This window comes from Ahaetulla prasina, chromosome 7 (assembly GCF_028640845.1).
Source record: "Ahaetulla prasina isolate Xishuangbanna chromosome 7, ASM2864084v1, whole genome shotgun sequence".
Taxonomy (NCBI): domain Eukaryota; kingdom Metazoa; phylum Chordata; class Lepidosauria; order Squamata; family Colubridae; genus Ahaetulla; species Ahaetulla prasina.
Genome location: NC_080545.1, coordinates 83,357,081 through 83,363,475, shown reverse-complemented (window position 1 = coordinate 83,363,475; position 6,395 = coordinate 83,357,081).

Genomic DNA, 6,395 nt, shown 5'->3' with positions numbered 1-6,395 from the left:
ATTTCACCCCTGAAGCAGAGTCTTTCTTTTCTTGAAATAGCAAGTTTGTTCTTAAGTAAAGGAATAGTTACAACTGTGTGAGAATCATGGTGTGATAGGAAAGAGACTTCTTTTTTTTTTTTTTACAATCTTGAACTGCATAAGTCTGGGCAATTTCTCAATTGCTGCTTCTCTTTAGTGATCATTTCCAAAATAATCTATTTTGATTCTTCGTTGGCTTGGTTAATTCCTTCTTTTGTAATGACATCACTACACCACCCCGGTTTTAACTATAACACACTTTATTTTGTTCCTTCTCATTCTAAGAATAGTTAAGAATGTCCTATGGTATCATCTTTAAAAAAAAAATATCCCAGATTTCTACTGATGCACTAATGTTTTTTTTTTAAATTAAAAAAAAAAACATGACCATGGAGGGCAGGAACCAATAACAGGAGGGGAGGGAGCTTCCCTACCCCATGAAGAATAGCCAATTGAGTGGGAGGATTGGCATCTATCAAAAGCTTGTGCAACCCCATTTTAAACAAAACAGAACGCAGCAGGGATTACAGTTGTATACGTCCTGCAGTTTAGCTCTGTGTCGTTATTATTCTGCCTGGACATGTTTACTTGTTTTTAAAAGAAATCTTTTGTGGTTGACATACACACACACAAAAAAGACCCCGGAGAGCTTTTCAAATGGAAATGCCACGATCTGAAGCATTGTATTCTGCCTGCAAATCATACGTTAATCCTAATAGGCAGGGTACATCTCTAAAATAAGCCTCTGTCAAAAATGCTCTTGACATTTATTGGTAAATCTCAAAGCGAAGAAGCTGCTGTGGGATATATCCCAGGAAATACATAACACGCAGACTTATAGTTTTCATCCGTGCTTATCTTGCCCTGCTACTCCACTCATGTGGCCTTTTGCTATCGCAATGGCCTTTTGCAGGAGGCCCAGAATGGCTATTTTGGATATTAAGGTAGTGGAAAGTTCCATCTTCTCTACTACTGTCATCCAATGATGTGTTAAGTTTATTTGAAATTAATTCTTGCCCTTCCCAGCTTATAATTCTCCAGGTATTGCTGAATAACTATCCCCACAATCTTTCACTTCTGCTATGCTAGCTGGAATTGACCGAGCTATTGCTGAGCAGTATCTGGAGTACTACCTGGAACCTGGTGGGTTGCCATAGAATTGAGAAATAGTAATGGGCTTAAAATCTAGCAGGTTTGTCAGAAATAAGGCAATTGGGCAATAGGGTTTTGGTTGGACAGGACTGTAACTTGAAGAAGTCAAAATTTACAACCCCCCCCCCCCAACAAACGACCCTCATAGAAAGGTGCATATATCAATCCCGCATTACAGCGCCTCCAGAAAATCAAAACCTACAAATAGAAGATGAAATTATTGTCTCAATCAATGTCAGAACACCGTTTATATCCAGACTGAGAGCTATTTATTTAATTTATTTATTAGTTTGTCAAACATGTACAAGATAGCAGGTATAAATATAAACATGGATATGAACGAAGGAAATGAATACAAATAAATGGGGACAGTAGGACAGGGATGGCAGGCACGCTAGTGCGCTTATGCAGGCCCCCTTTACGGCCCTATTAGGAATAGGGTGAGGTCCACGGTAGACAGTTGAAGGTTGAAGCTGTGAGGGTTTGAGGATGTAACAACGGAGTCAGATAGAGCATTCCAGGCGTTGACCATTCTGATGCTGAAGTCGTATTTTCTGCAATCGAGTTTGGAACCGTTTTTGAGATTAGAGCCAAAAGTCTGTACACCCAAAACTGTTCAAGAAGCAAAATCTTTGTTGTGCAGTGACATCAGAAAAAGGAAACAGGCCACCTGTGTGATATTTTCCAACAAAGTGGACACGCACACAACTTTTATCAAAAAGTATCTGACCACTCAACTGTCTACAGCACACCTAACACAAGCTATGAAAAGGATAGGAGTGCCGTACATCAAAAACATCCCAGAGACAGCCAACAAACTATTACATCTACACAGCACCGTCATAACACACAAATCAACTAAAATCCTCCAAAACATCGTAAGTAAACCAAAAGACCCAGTGGCCATTTGTACAAAAACTACAGTGTAATTTTTAATAAAATTATTGTATAAAAAAGAAGTTGGGGAAGATATAAAAAGCTGTGGAGGTGCAAATCCAGATATTGATAAACATTCATGGAGTAAGAAGGAAGAAAAGCTGTAAATGCTTTGGTAAATTGTAAATGTTCGAACACTGGAAGTTTTAAAGAAGAGATTGGATAACCATTTGTCTGAAATGGTGTAGGGCAGTAATGGCTAACCTTTTCCGGACCGAGTGCTTAAAGCGTGAGCGTGTGCATGCGCACACCCAAACCCCCCAAATGCAATGCATGCATGGCCTCCATGCATGCACCCCCGTGCATTTGCACACAGTCTCCTGCATGCGCCCTATCCCTGGCACATACGCGGCAGAGACCTGACAATCAGCTGGGTGGCAGGAGGCGTGTGCACATGCGCGGCGGAGCTGAACTGGGGTGACGGCTCACGTGTCCTCAGAGAGGGTGCTGCATGCCACCTGTGGCACATGTGCCAAAGGTCACCATCATGAGTTTAGGGTTTCCTGCCTAAGCAGGGGGTTGGATTAGAAGACCTCCAAGACCCCTTCCAACTCTGTTATTCTATTCTATTCTATTCTATTCTATTCTATTCTATTCTATTCTATTCTATTCTATTCTATTCTATTCGAAAGCACAAGATGCTTAGCCAAAAAACCAATGTCTAGGAAACTGTTTCTGTGCACAACAGGACCAAAGTATCTTCCCCATTGTGAGTGGAATTGCAGACTGAAAGAAATCATTCCTAACTTTCACGTAAAGCGTGTTTTCAAGAACCTCTCAATGTCTTGCCTTTTTCATGTCAGATTGTGATGTTCAGGTGATTCTTGTTTACTGGTGCATTGCATTGCAGGATTAATTTTTTTCTGCTCACCCCCAGCATTACCTGCTTAGCAACATCTCTGCACGGTTGCAGAACAATTCCCAGTGCTGCAAAAAATGATCCAAAACAGATCATCTCCCAGAAGGCTAATTATAAAAAATGCTGTATGTTTTTGATAATGGCTTCTGCTACTCAGAAAGTAAAATGTGACATTTTGATTTGGGCTATCAAGCATATGTGCAGTAGTGCATTTCCCCCTCAAATATCCTGAGCTGTAATCCCAAGGGTGGTAGAACATGAGAACTACTAACCATCTTCGGGGGTTGATTTGGTATTGAGTATGGTGTACCAAATACATAAACTGCAAATAAATTGTGGTTGAATTGCTTCCTTGGAGAAAAGAGACATGCATCCCTCAGAGAAGCTCCCTTTCAAAAATTGCTCATAAATTTTAATTTTTAGCATGATTCTCTGAAAGACAAATGTGGTGATCATAGTTACACTTAATGCACTGTAATGTTAATTCACGAAGAATTAAAAATAAATCAAATTTAGCTTTTGTTTTGGTCATACTTTGGGCCTCCAAATATGCTGTGTATTCCTGAGATGAATGTTTTGTTTCAAAATTTAAACTTGTCTAATATATTGAAAAAAGAGCAATAGGCACTTTTTGGAACCTCAGGCCAGAGAATCCCTATTTCTTTACTTTTTTTTTCTCTTTTGGCTACATAAAATGTTTGAATGTGAGCAATTTAACCCTTGCACATTTTTGTTCCTGATGTAAAAGAAGGAATTCTCTTTGAGCCAAACCACATTTGCTCTGATTATTTGCTTTTAAAAGCACAATAGTAGCAGCAACAACACTTACTTATATATATATCTATCTATCTTCACAGTGCTTTACAGCCCTTTCTAAACAGTGTACAGAGTCAGCCTATTGCCCCCAACAATCTGGCTCCTCATTTTACTGAACTCAGGAGGATGGAAGGCTGAGTCAACCCCTCAGCCAGTCGGGATCAAATTCCTGGCAGTGGGAATGCAGAGTTAGACTGCAGTTCTACATTCTAGCCACTGCGCCACCAAAGTTTTGAAGTTAACAGCCAGAAATGGTTAACTAAAACTATTAACATAACATAACAACAACAGAGTTGGAAGGGACCTTGGAGGCCTTCTAGTCCAACCCCCTGCCCAGGCAGGAACCCTACACCATCTCAGTCAGATGGTTATCCAACATTTTCTTAAAAATTTCCAGTGTTGGAGCATTCACAACTTCTGTAGGCAAGTCGTTCCACTTATTAATTGTTCTAACTGTCAGGAAATTTCTCCTTAGTTCTAAGTTGCTTCTTTCTTTGATCAGTTTCCACCCATTGCTTCTTGTTCTACCCTCAGGTGCTTTGGAAAATAGTTTGACTCCCTCTTCTTTGTGGCAACCCCTGAAATATTGGAACACTGCTATCATGTCTCTCCTAGTCCTTCTTTTTATTAAACTAGACATACCCAGTTCCTGCAACCGTTCTTCATATGTTTTAGCCTCCAGTCCCCTAATCATCTTTGTTGCTCTTCTCTGCACTCTTTCTAGAGTCTCAACATCTTTTTTACATCGTGGCGACCAAAACTGGATGCAATATTCCAAGTGTGGCCTTACCAAGGCATTATAAAGTGGTACTAACACTTCACATCATCTTGATTCTATCCCTCTGTTTATGCAGCCCAGAACTGTGTTGGCTTTTTTGGCAGCTGCTGCACACTGCTGGCTCATATCTAAATGGTTATCCACTAGGACTCCAAGATCCCTCTCACAGGTACTACTATTGAGCAAGGTACCACATATACGGTACCGGTGCATTTTGTTTTTTTGGCCTAAATGTACTTTTTTCACTGTTGAATTTCATTTTGTTAGATAGCGCCCAACGTTCAAGTCTGTCAAGATCTTTCTGTAACTTGAGCCTATCTTCTGGAGTGTTGGCTATTCCTGTCAGCTTGGTGTCATCTGCAGATTTGATGAATTCCCTCTCTATCCCCTCGTCCAAGTCATTGATGAAGATGTTGAAGAGTACTGGGCCTAAAACAGAGCCTTGGGGTACTCCACTGCATACTTCCCTCCATGTGGATGTAGTTCCATTGAGGACTACACGTTGAGTGTGGTTGGTCAGCCAGTTACGAATCCATCTGGTGGTGGTGCTGTCTAACCCACATTTTCCTACTTTATCTAGTAGTAGGTTATGGTCTACTTTATCAAATGCTTTACTGAAGTCCAAGTAAATTATATCGACAGCATTCCTCTGGTCTACTAATTTTGTCATTTTGTCAAAGAATGCGATAAGATTAGTCTGGGATGATCTGTTTTTGACAAACCCATGTTGGCTTTTGGTTATTACTTTGTTTGCTTCTAGGTGTTCGGTGATTCGTTGCTTGATTATCTTTTCCAGAATCTTCCCCGGTATTGAGGTCAGGCTGATAGGTCTGTAGTTTCCTGGATCTGTTTTTTTTCCTTTTTTGAAGATGGGAACTACATCAGCTCTTTTCCAGTCCTCTGGCAGCTCCCCTGTGCTCCAGGATCTTTGAAAGATATAGTTCAGTGGTTCTGAAATCACGTCTGCCAGTTCCTGCAGAACCTAGGGGTGTAATCCATCCTGTGGTGGTGATTTGATCTCGTCTACGGTAGACAGGTGTTCACTTACCTCTTTCTATCCTATTTTAACTTGTGTTTCTAATCTGTTTTTTGTAGTGCTGTTTTTGATAGGGTGGAATGTTTTTTCCTTTTGTGTAAAGACAGATGCAAAATATGAGTTAAGTAGATCTGCTTTCTCCCTGTTGCTTGTCATCTTCTTGCCACTTTCTCCCAGCAATGGGCCAATTGTTTCCTTGACTTTTTTCTTGTTTTTAACATGTTGGAAGAAGCTTTTTCTGTTATTTTTTACTTTTGTCGCTAGCCTTTGTTCATTGTGAGCCTTAGCTTTCCTCACTTCATCTTTACAGGCTCGGGCTATATGCTGATATTCTGCCTTAGTTATTTGCCCCTCTTTCCACTTTTTATATTTGTCCTTTTTGTCTTTCAATTTGTCAGATAGTTCTTTATGCATCCATGCTGGTTTCTTTTGAGATCTATTATTTTTCTTCTTCATTGGTATTGTTTTAGACTGCGCTTTTATAATCTCACTTTTCAAAATTTCCCAAGCTTCTTGAGTCGTTTTCCCCCTGAGAATTCTCATCCATTGAATCCTTCTCAAGCTCTCTCTAAGTTTATTGAAATTAGCTCTCTTAAAGTCCAAGACTCTAGTTTGACTTTGTTCTACTACTTGTATTTGCTTAATGTCTAATTCCAATATTGCGTGGTCACTTGCCCCCAAGGTTCCTGTAGCTTCAACACCTTCTATCATTTCATCTCTGTATTGTCTAAGGTATTGTTTTCTTTTTTTCCTCCTAGTCAGCTAGTCCAAAATTTTGGATAGAACTAAATAATTTT